The sequence below is a fragment of the Apium graveolens genome, chromosome 4, assembly GCF_009905375.1.
Source record: "Apium graveolens cultivar Ventura chromosome 4, ASM990537v1, whole genome shotgun sequence".
Lineage (NCBI taxonomy): Eukaryota > Viridiplantae > Streptophyta > Magnoliopsida > Apiales > Apiaceae > Apium > Apium graveolens.
This window is the reverse complement of record NC_133650.1, coordinates 49,263,999-49,276,632: the sequence shown is the minus strand read 5'-3', so window position 1 is coordinate 49,276,632 and position 12,634 is coordinate 49,263,999. Positions and strand designations below refer to the sequence as shown.

The 12,634-nt window shown below is 36.7% G+C and overlaps 1 non-coding gene across 1 annotated transcript; it reads right to left on the bottom strand.

Annotated features, from left to right (window-relative positions):
• Positions 1 to 6,079: 6,079 nt before the first annotated feature.
• LOC141722530 (small nucleolar RNA R71) lies at positions 6,080 to 6,186 on the bottom strand. The gene has a single exon (XR_012575546.1). It is a non-coding gene; the product is annotated as a small nucleolar RNA R71 (small nucleolar RNA).
• Between the last annotated feature and the right edge of the window lie 6,448 nt (positions 6,187 to 12,634).

The window sequence follows — 12,634 nt, the reverse complement described above, 5'->3', positions numbered from 1 at the left end:
TAACCTCTATCACAGATTTGAATAACACTCAGCAGATTGTGTTTAAGTCCTGAGACTAGAGCTACTTTTTCAATGATGACATTCCCAAGATTGATATTGCCATATCCCAGAGTTTTTCCCATGTTGCCATCTCCATAAGAAACTCCTGGGCCAGCTTTCTCCACAAAGTCTGATAGTAGGGCTTTATTTCCAGTCATATGTCCTAAACATCCACTGTCCAGAACTAGGATATTTTTCCTATTGTCCTACAATCACAAAAACCATTAATGATTAGTTTTAAGGACCAGACTTTCTTGGATCCTTTGGCCTTATTAAGTTTGTTAGCATTTACAGAGGATTTAACTTCAGAGTTTATGCTAACATTTTTCTTATCAGATTTTACAGTATCAAACTTTGTATCAGAACTTACACTAGAAGGAATAATGCTAACTTTCTTTAAAGAAGGTTTTATTTGATAATAATCATAGTACAAACTATAATATTCCTTACAAGTATAAATGGAATGCCATAAACTACCACAATAAAAACAAGGATTTTGTGGTTTAAACCTAACATTCTGACTCTTAACTCCTGATTTAGGAGGTAAAAAAATTATATCATTATTCTTCCTGCAAAAAGAAGCAAGATGGTTAGTGTTTCCACAGTTATTGCATTTCTTTCTAGGAGCATTAGGAACATACTTATAATTATTGTTTTTATTCACACCTTCCTTTCCATTCCTATTTTTCCTAGGTGGCTTTACCTTGTTTACATTCTTAATCTCTTTCAGCTTATACTTAAGCTGCTTCTTTGTCATTAAGCCTATGTTAACTTCAACTGGTTTATCCTGTTTTAATTTGTCAGAAGTTGACTCTGCCTTAACTTCTATATCAATATCTTTCATCTTTTCAGAATCAGACTTTACAGTTTTAGCTACAAACTTAACAGGATTTACCTTTGGCTTAGTAGTCTGTTTAACAATAATTGGCTTAATTTGTTCAGTTCCTATTTCACTTTTATCATCTCCATAACCTAAGCCCTCTTTCCAGTTTCCACTACTTAGCAAATTCTGAGTTGTTCTGCCAGAGTTAGTCCAAATCCTGATAATCTCTCTTTCCTTTTCTAACTCAGTTTTTAGAGATTGATTCAATTTTAACACTTCATCTCTAACATCAAAAGCATCATCTCTTTCTTTCTGAGTTTGATGGAACATAACTAACTCTTTTTCTAAATAGTCATTCCTTTTCTTAAAAGCCAAATTTTCAGAAGTTAACCTATCACATGTTAAGGTCTGATCTCTATAGCTAATGAATATGGTTTTAAGATAAGATCTCAACTCAGTAATATCATCAGTATGAAAAACATAAGTTGTTTGAGGTACCTTTAACTCAACAGCTTCAGAACTGCTATCAGCATTTGCCGTCAAGGCATAGTTCACCTCATCTTCAGCATCTGAAGTGTCTGTCCAGCTTTTCTTCTTTGTGACAAGTGCCTTGCCTTTGTCACCTTTTCCTTTCTTGCAATCAGGAGATATATGGTCTTTCTCACCACAATTGTAGCATTAAATATTTGAGTAATCTCCTCTGTCAGGCTTTCCTGCTTTGCCTTCAGATTTTATGAATCCCTTCTTATCAGAACTTCCATTTTTCCTGGAAAACTTCTTTCCCCTTCTGAATTTCCTGTAGGCTATCTTTGTGATACCCTTCACCATAAGAGCACACAATCTCATCATCTCTTCATCAGCATCCATCTCAGATAGACTTTCAGTTTCTGAATCATCATCATTATCAGAACTTGATGAATCTGAATCAGACTTTGTGATGAGAGCCTTTCCTTTCCCTTTCTTTGAGATAGCCACTTTTGGGGATTCTTCCTCAACTTTAAGAGCAACTGTCCTTGACTTTCTCCCATGTCTCTTGCTTCTTTGATCCATCTCAAGTTCATGAGTTTTGAGCATACCATAAATTTCATCAAGAGTAGTTTCATCAAGAGCATAGTTGTCTCTTATAATAGTTGCCTTCAAATCCCAACTTTCAGGAAGAGCTAAAAGGAATTTAAGATTAGAATCTTCAAGATCATATTCCTTATCCACCAGTGACAGATCATTCAAGAGTTTGACAAATCTGTCATATAAACCAGTTAATGACTCATCAGGTTTTGAGTCAAAGTGCTCACACTTTTGAGTGAGTATAGTCCTCCTGTTCTTCTTAATTGCATCAGTTCCCCGGCATCTTGTTTCCAAGGCATCCCATATCTCCTTTGCAGTCTTGCAGACATGACATTATCAATGGCACTATGCAGCAAATGCCTTACCTTTGCATCCTTGGCAATAGATGAGATATCTTCAGCTGTATACTCACTTTTCTCCTTTGGTACGGTCTTTGCTGGCTGATCTGCAACTATAACAGAGAGCTTGGTTGGCTTATGTGGTCCTTCATTAATTCTGTCAAGGTATTCTGGATCTGTAGCTTCCAGAAACATAGCCATCCTCACTTTCCATATGGGATACTCAGAAGTTCTCAGCATGGGATACCTAATAATCTCATATCGACTATGGATTTGAGTTTTAGAGTTTCTTCAGTTTTGGTGGGCTTGGTTGGAGTTTGTTCTTCTTCAGACATGATTGTTTTGGATCTTTACTGTATTTGTGTTAACAGATAGGCTCTAATACCACTTGTTAGGTCACACACACTATAGAAGGGGGTTGAATACAGTGTATAATACAATCAAATTGAATTAAGAACACAAGTATGTAATAAAGAATAATCTTATTAATAAAACAGTATTGTAATGAAACCGTTCTCTCTCAGTGATGAACAAATATCACGAGAGTTTCTAGGGTTACAATGAATAATATTCTCGATAATGATACTACTTCTAGTGTGAACCTTATGTTGTGTTTATATACCACACAGTTACAAGAAAATCTCTAATTGATATCAAATATAATTCTGCATCCTAAAATATATCAATTAGTTATCTTTTCCTCCAAGTCTTCTATTCTTCATAGAATTCTTCTCCATGCATATCTTTTCTTGTTTTAGTCTTAATCTTCTTTTCCTTAAGTCTTCTTAAGTCCTGATATTATCTCCTGATGAATATCTTCTGATATCTTAAGTTCTGATAACTTAAGTTATGATATTTTAAGTTCTGACTTCAATATAAGTACTAATTACCAGTTAAGTCCTGATTTGTCCTGTTAGTCAAGATCTGAAAACTAAACACAAATCATTATTAGACATGACATCACAAATATATCTAACAGAATCTCTATATGTTCATATTCTATCACATGGTTGGCATCAAGATTATACTTCTTAAGTAATGACACATGAAACACGTTATGCACATGTTGATGCTGAGGCGGCAAAGCTAATTCATAGGCCACCTTCCCTACTTGACTCAAAACTTCAAAAGGACCAATATATCTAGGTTCTAACTTCCCTTTCTTGCCAAATCGAGACAATCCTTTCCTCGGTGATACTTTCAGCAATACGGCTTCACCTACTTGGAATCTGATATCCTTACGTGTCGGGTTTGCATACTTTCTTTGCCTATCTTGAGCAGCAAGTAATCTCTTCTGAATCAATTTGAATGTCTCATGTATTTGTTGTACCAATTCCGGGCCTAAAATCTTTCTTTCTCCCACTTCATCCCAGCTGGTTGGTGATCTGCATTTCCGTCCGTATAAAGCTTCGTATGGTGGCATGCCAATACTGGTATGATAGCTATTATTATAGGAGAATTCTACCAATGGCAGGTGGTCGTCCCAACTTCCCGCAAAATTAATCGCACAGCTACACAACATGTCTTCAATTATTTGAATTATCCTCTCCCTTTCACCATCAGTCTGCGGATGATACGTCGTACTCATATTCAACTTGGTGCCAAGACTTTCTTAAAATTGCTTCCAGAATCTCGAGTTAAATTATGGATCTCTGTCCGAAACTATTGATACAGGTACGCCATGTCGTAATACGATTTCACGCACATACAGGTGGACCAATATGTCCAATGAAGACCTCTCGTTAATCGGAAGAAAATGTGCTGACTTCATAAGGCGATCAGCTATAACCCATATAGCGTCCTTGATAAGTGGATTTTATATCCACTTGGAATGCTTCATTACAAGCTTAAATTGGTGTTTTCGACTCAAGTTGTTGGTATTTTGATGTCTTTTTATGTTATTGCATTTCATGTATCAGTTCAAGGAAGAAAAGAGCTTTTAAAGGAAATATGATAAAAAGTGATCAGATTTAGAAGCCAATTCCATTGTAAAGTTGTAGAGAATCTCGTTAGCTTCACGTGGGCAGTTGAATCGCCTAATTCTGACGAGTAGAACTCAAGTTATGGCCAAAACAAGATTCATCAGAATTTTTTCCAAACAGGCTCCAGGCGCCCGCCTGGGATGTGGGGCGCCCGCCCGGGAGCTGCGGCGCCCGCCCGAAGAGCTGAGGCGGCCGCCCGAGGCGGGGCTGGTCACTGATTTTGCTGAAAAAGCCTTTTTTGAGTGGAATTTGATGATTTTAAGGGTCCAGGTCCACTAGGGGCGTATATATACTTAAAAAAAGGGTTTTCATCATCTGGGAAGATTGGGATACCAAGGAGAAGACCTAGAAGCACAAAACAACTCCGAAAAAGAAGATCTTATTTTCAACTTGTGATTCTTTGAATTAGTTGTAACTTTGGATGTTTGTTTTCATTCTTGTTGAACCTATATCCCGTTTATTCGTACTTTAATTATTATTCAGTTTATTAAAACCTTGTTTATACCATGCTTTCATTGGAACCCATAGTGATGATGAGTTCAATTATGGGTTAATCATTATCATGGGGTTCTAGTGGATTTACTTATGGATTTCAATAGTAAACATTTTGATATCTTGGTGTGTGGTGATTGTATGATATCCAAGTATTGGTTGTGCTTATTCGTCTTATGTGTGTAGCTAACATATAAGATAGTGTGTTAATCTCTTTTGAAGCGACAGTGAATATAGAGGTTTAGAACTTGACATGCTAGCATTGGTTCATGTATTGTATGCATGATTAGTGGTTAACTCTAACCGTTTTACTTGCCCTATGTAATCAAGATAGATAACTTGTGCTTAAACCGTTATGTTGTCAAATTCTATAGACATATAAGGTCTCAATATAATTGGTGCCTATTCAGCTTTTATCTCTTTTGTGGATGTGTAGTAGAATGGTACTCGTGCAACAAAAGTTGGCGTTTATAAGTTTCGTGTTATCTGATTAGTGTCATCACCATCACATGCTAAGGTTAAGAATGAAAAAGCTATTGAATGAAGTATTTAATGAAGTTAGAATCCCATATTTGTCATATATAGTAATTCAACCTCAATTTTCTTAGTTAATGTTATTTAGTATAATCTCTTAGTTTAATAAAAACCTAATTTGTTATTTGTCTTAGCATTGAGCGATAATCATACATTGTTGCATAGGTGCATAAATTGAACTTAACCTAAACCAGTCTCTGTGGGAACAAATCTGATTTATATCTTACTACTTGCGAACGCGTATACTTGCGTGAATATTAGCGCGTGTTTTTGCCCTAACAAGTTTTTGGCGCCGCTGCCGGGGGCTCGGTGTTAATTTTTAGTTTATGTGCTTGTCATAAGTGGTCATTAAAGTTCACTGACTCAGATTCTTTTACTTTCACGGTTTATTTGTTTGTGTTCCAGGTACTCATTATAATGGGAGATCCAGCAGCACGAACGAAAGCCTTGATGGATTTTTCTCAACCCAAGATCAATGACATTCAATCTAGCATTGTTAGGCCAACTATCACAGCTAGTACCTTTGAGATCAAGCTTGGCATAATTCAATGGGTACAGAATTCAGTCCAGTTTGGGGGTTCTCCATGGAAAATCCCAATATGCACATTAGGGATTTTATTGAGATCTGCGACACCTTCAAGTTCAACGGTGTTTCTGAAGATTCTGTGAAGCTGAGACTGTTTCCATTCTCTCTGAGGGACAAGGCTAAGAGCTGGTTACACTCTCTACCAGCTGGTTCGATTACTACTTGGGAAGATCTTGCTCAGAAGTTTCTTACTAAATTCTTCCCTATGGCGAAGACAGTTGCACTCAGGAATGCTATTACTCAATTTGCGCAGTAAACGGGAGAATCACTATGTGAAGCTTGGGAGCGCTATAAGGAGATGCTTAGGAAGTGTCCTCATCATGGAATTCCTGATTGGATGATCATCACTTGTTTTTGTAATGGGTCGGGAGCACAATCCAGACCCATGCTCAATGCAGCAACAGGCGGAGCATTATGGGCAAAGAGCTATGAGGAAGTTTATGATCTAATTGAACTGATGGCTGCTAATGAATATCAGTATCCAATCCAGAGATGTCGACAGGGCAAGGTAGTAGGAGTTATTGATTTGGATACAGCTACAGCTATCACTGCTCAACTAAAGGCATTGTCTATGAAGATAGATTCTCTGGCTAACTTGGGTGTTAATCAGATAACCAGTGTTTGTGAGCTATGTGCAGGTTCGCATGCGACGGAGCAATGCGCTATATCTAGTTACTTAGCTCAGTTTGTGAGCAACTTTCAGAGATCGCAACAACCAGTTCCAGACACTTATCATCCTGACAACTGGATGTTGGATTTTAAACGCAGCGGAGGCATGACAAAACACTTTTACAAATATAAAATCCAAATAAAAGCATACAGATCATAAATAAAAATTCGAGGGATCGGATCTAACCTTTAAAATAATTCGGAGACAACGATCAGAGATCCTTAGCAGTTGCTCCTCAAGTGTGAAGCACTCCATCGGTATCCACCAAGAAAACGATGTTAAGGAGGAGGAAGGAGGTGGAGAGAATTGGATTTTCCAAACTTTTGGGTTTTTGGGGTTCGAATAAAAATAGGGTCTATAATAGTGTATTTATAGGCAAAATTTTCAGCTGAAATTTTCCCATAAATAATATTATTATTATCCCATTTATTATTCTCATTAATAATTAAAACACCTTTTAATTATTAATCCTTTTTCTAAACACTTTAGAAATAATTCTCTCTCTTGATTTAATTTCCAAAAATTAAATCCTTAATTAATAATATTAAGAACTTTTCTTAATTAATTTATAATCAATTAAATCTCATTTAATCAATTATTAAATTTGCCAATTAATTATTTATTTCACAAATAAATAATTATTAGCCATTATTAATTAATTCCTCCACCATAAAATCATTCTCTTTTTATGGTGTGACCCTGTAGGTTCAATATTAAGCCGGTAGTAGAAATAAATAATAATAAAACTATTTTATCATTATTTATATAAATTCTCTAATTAATTAATCACATTTATTCTACATCGTGAGGGATACTTCTCAGCATATCGCGACTATCCGGATAATATGAATTCACTGCTTAGAATACCAAGAACCTATTCAGTGAATAGTTACCGTACAATAAACTCCTTCTACCCTACAATGTCCCGATTAAATACAAGGCATGGATCTCGTGTCAAGCCTATCTAATTCAATCACTGGCTTACCATTTACTATGCGTAGTTCTATACAAATTAGAAACTGCTTTCTAATTTCATTCACTCTGGCCAGAGATTCCTGAACTAGCATAAGTGGATCAGCCTTGAACATTCGCTTCCTTCACTGGAAGGGGTAGATCCTTTATTGATCATACACTATCTTCGTGTACAAATTCCTATACCCAGTAGAGCCCTAATAATAGTCCCTGGAGACTAAGAACTAAACCAAAGCATAGTTCAGTGTACACAAGATGACTATGATGACCTCAAGTCTAAGGATACTTGTACAACTATCACTATGTGAACAACTGCTGACACATGAGTGAACTCCATCAGTTGTTCAGCTGTGCGAGTCATGTTCAGTGAACTTATTCCATAATAAGCACCTACATACTAGCTATAGTGTCACCACACAAATGTCTATGAGAACAGACATCCTTCATAATGAAGCAAGCATAGTATGTACCGATCTTTGCGGATTATTAATTACCAGTTAGTAATCCTATGACCAGGAACTATTTAAGTTTAGAGTTATCATCTTTTTAGGTCTCACTATTATGATCTCATCATTATCCATAAAAAGCTTTACTCTAAACTATGGTATATCTTATTTAAACACTTAAATAGATAGAGCCCGTAATAAAAACAAAACAAGTCTTTTATTAAAATCAATGAAATCAAAACAGATTACATAAAGAGTTATTCCTAAATCCTAATACATGATTGGACTTAGGACATATTCCTTTCAATCTCCCACTTGTACTAAAGCCAATCACTCTGGTATCTAATAACCATCTTGTCTTTATGACGATCAAAGTGACTTTCATAAAGTAGCTTTCTGAGTGGGTCTGCTATGTTGTTATGTGTGTCAACTCTAATTCAATACAATACAAGAAATGTTACCGCGCTCCCACAAACCCTTTTGTAGATGCATGGTTCATCTACGTTTTTGATAAAGTCAAACTCTTTGATTGTCTCATCAAAACGGATATTCCATCTACGGGAAGCTTGCTTTAAACCATATATGGTTCGCAACAGCTTACACACTAGGTTTTCATTTCTCTTGGAAAGAAAACCATCTGGCTATTTTCCAGATCTCATAGTCGTAGTAAGCAGCAATCGCAAGTAAAATCCGAACTGATTATAACAGGGCTACAGGTAAAAGGTTTCATCAAAGTCAATCCATTGCCTTTGTTTGAATCATTTTGCCACAAGCCTGGCCTTAAAGGTCTACACCTGGCCATCTGCTATAATCTATCTTTTGTATACCGTATACATAGATTCCATTCTGGATTTCATGGCACTATGCCATTTCTCTGAGTCAACACTACTCATAGCCTCATTATAGTTCACAGGGTCGTCATCATCAATGATATACAACTCATTGTCATTCTTAATGACAAGGCCATATTACCTCTCAGGTTGGCGAGACACTCTCCCTGATCTATGAATGGGCTGTTCCACAAAAGGTTGTTCAGTCAGAACAGGTGTTTCCACTTGATCCGTAGTAGTTTGTGTTTCTTGAACTTCATCAAGTTCAATTTTTCTCCCACTGTTTCCTTAAAGGATAAACTCCTTTTCCAAGAAGGTAGCATGTCTGGAGACAAACACCCGATGATCGGTGTAAAAGTAATACCCTAAAGTCTCTTTAGGATATCCCACAAAACTACATTTTACGGATCGATATTCCAGCTTATCTGGGTCAACTTTCTTGACATAAGCTGGACATCCCCAAATCTTAATGTGTTTAAGACTCGGTTTCCTTTCTTTCCATATCTCATACGGAGTTTGAGGAACAGATTTGGAAGGCACCTTATTCAGTAAATATGCTGAGGTTTCCAATGCTAACCCCGTAGGAATACTGGAAAATTTGCATAGCTCATCATGGACTGAACTATGTCTAACAAAGTTCGATTTCTCCTTTCAGATACCAATATGGAGGCGTCCACTGGGAGACTATACCATTTACTTTGAGATAATCTAGAAACTCTCCACTCAAGTATTCACCACCTCGATCTAATCGAAGAATTATAATACTATGTTTGGTTTGTTTCTCCACTTCATACTTATACTCTTTGAACTTTTCAGAGGGCTTCAGACTTGTGTTTCATCAAACACATATCCGAATCTAGATCTATCATCTATGAAAGTAATGAAGTATGAAAATCCACCCATGGCTTGCTTAGATATTGGTCCACATACATCTGTGTGTACCATTCCTAGCAAATTTGCAGTCCTCTCTCCATATCTACTAAATGGAGACTACAGTGCCACTATGAAGTGAGATTTTCATCATCCCTTTTCTTTTATTAGTTTGTTCAATCTGAAGTAAATTATGTCACATTTATACAGACCATTATTTAAAGTACCACGTCCATAAAGAATATTATCTCTGAGAATAGAACATTCATTATTCTCAATAATAAATGAAAATCCAGCCAAGTCTAACATGGGAATAATATTCCTCACAATCGAGGGAACAAAATAACAATTATGTAAAACAATAGTCTTGCCCATAGGCATATGTAAATGAAATGATTCTACATCTTCAGCAACAACTCTTGCTCCATTTCCCATCAGTAGAATCACCTCATCTTCCTCAAGAGTCCTACTTCTCCTTGGTCCCTGCAATAAATTGCAGATTTGAGAACCACAGGTGGTATCTAATACCCAAGTAGAAATTTGATTTAATGACATATTCACTTCTATCATGAACATACCTGAATCAGAAGCGGTAGTCTCACTACCCTTCTTCTTCTTCAATTCTGCAAGGTAAACCTTACAGTTCCTCTTCCAGTGCCCCACCTTATTACAGTGAAAGCAAAAAACTTTTCTCTTGGGGTCTTCAGCTTTTGGTGGAACCGGCATTTTCTCACCTACTTTCTTCTTCTTGGAAGAGTTCCTCTTCCTTTTCTTAGGATTGGAACCTTCACCAATTAGAAGAACAGAACTCTTCTTAGGGGGAAAATTCGATTCCGCAGTCTTCAACATGTTGTGGAGTTCAGGCAGGCTGACATCCAACTTATTCATGTGAAAGTTCACAACAAACTGCGAGAACGAACTCGGAAGCGATTGCAAGACCAAGTCTTGGCTCAGCTCCCCATCCATGGCAAAACCAAGTTGTCCAAGACGTTCAATCAAATTGATCATCTTAAGTACATGGTCATTCACAGATGATCCCTCAGACATCCTACAACCGAACAGCTCCTTCGATATCTCATATCGAGTTGTCCTCCCTGCCACATCATACAACTCTTGTAGATGCATTAGGATAGTGTGAGCATCCATATGCTCATGTTGCTTCTGTAGCTCAATGTTCATGGAAGCTAGCATGATGCATTGAGCAACATTTGCATCATCTATCCACTTACGATACACAACATGTTCATCATTATGTGCATCACTAGCAGGTTCAGTAGGCTTAGGTAAGTCAATCACGTATTCCAGCTTCTCAATCCTGAGAACAATTCTCAAGTTTCGAAGCCAGTCAGCATAATTAGGACCAGTCAATTTGTGAGCATCTAGTATGCTCCTGAGTGATAGTGCAGAAGACATAACGTACATAGTAAATCTGTAAATGATAAACGCATAACAACACTTAGCAAATATTCGATTTCATTTCAAAACACTATATGAATCGGGTCTTTATTCATAAGTGGCTCCCACTAGTTTATCTAATTTATTCAACCCCTTACGTGAAAAATTAAGCATTCATAATGCTAGTGGGAATAGGGATCCTACATTCCATTACACGACCCCGGCTGTAGCACGAACCGCCATGTAATGTTCAATAGGCAGACAACTCTTGTCAATTACATCTTATGTTATTCCCTAATCAAACTTTAGCCTCTTGAATAATTGAGTCTCGACTGTAGCACGACAAACTCAATATTCTAAGTCAAGTTTAACGCAACATTCCGTACAGTTGAATCAGTCCCCAAAGGCCCACGGCTGTAGCACGTACCGACCTTTAGATTCTTATTCAATGTACACATCTCTATGTAATAGACAAGTATTTCTTATTTCGAAATCAAAGCCCTCGGCTGTAGCACGAACCGACAATGATTCAAAAATAAGAACTACTTTTCTATCATGCTGGAAGGCTATGACCGACACAAGCCCATTATATCATTGGCCAATTACTACTTGATATTATTTAATTTTAGAGGGATTATATTACGTTACAATCATAATCATATTATAAAGAGATTCTTCCTTTTAAATTAAATATTTCAAATCAATAATGAATAATCAGATGATTCCCAGATCGGGTGGAGCATTGTCAAGAGGCGTCACTTAATAACCCTTTCTTACAGATAGAAATCTGTTGTTGACAGAATCATCCTTTCTCTCATATTGAAAATTCATATTCAATTACGTGTTTCACAAACACAAGAATCTCATGATTGTATTCATAATATTGTTCTTAAGGTTATGAAACAATTTCACTATACTAGGTTGTCTAACAAACGCCTTATGTTCATTTAAGTTCACCTAAATCTATCATCGCATGATAAACTAAGCATATATCACATATATAAACATGAATAAACATCAAGGTAGGCATGTTATATCATCTAGCACATTAGTCTAATCATTATACATCTCTATGTATCACATGAAGCATTTAAAAGCAATTAAAAACAGTTAAAAACAGCTTTAAAACACTTTCGGAAAAATAAACAGTTCAAAACTTTTATATAAACTAAAATTGATCACTCCATTAGATCCATCTCGGAAAAACAAATCCAACGGTATATTGTACGCCCAAAACGAAGTTACGAAACTCCCAGAAAATCAAATTTAATATGGACAGTCGGGCTGTAACGCATTACAGGAACACGTTACAAGCCCGGTAACGCATTCCGGTGATGCGTTACAACCCTTTTAACCAATTAAAAGGTGTAACGCATTTCGTGAATGCGCCACAGGTATGTAACGCATTCCCGGAATGCGCGACACACTTTTTTTTTCTTTTGCAGCAACCGCCGCCGCCTTTTCTCGATCAGCGTGCGCCGTACTTCACCTGTCTTCTTTCTCCGTGCCAACAGCACAGTAACAGTAGCAGAGCAGATATAGTACAGATATATATACATACTTACAAACAATTTATATATATATATGATTTA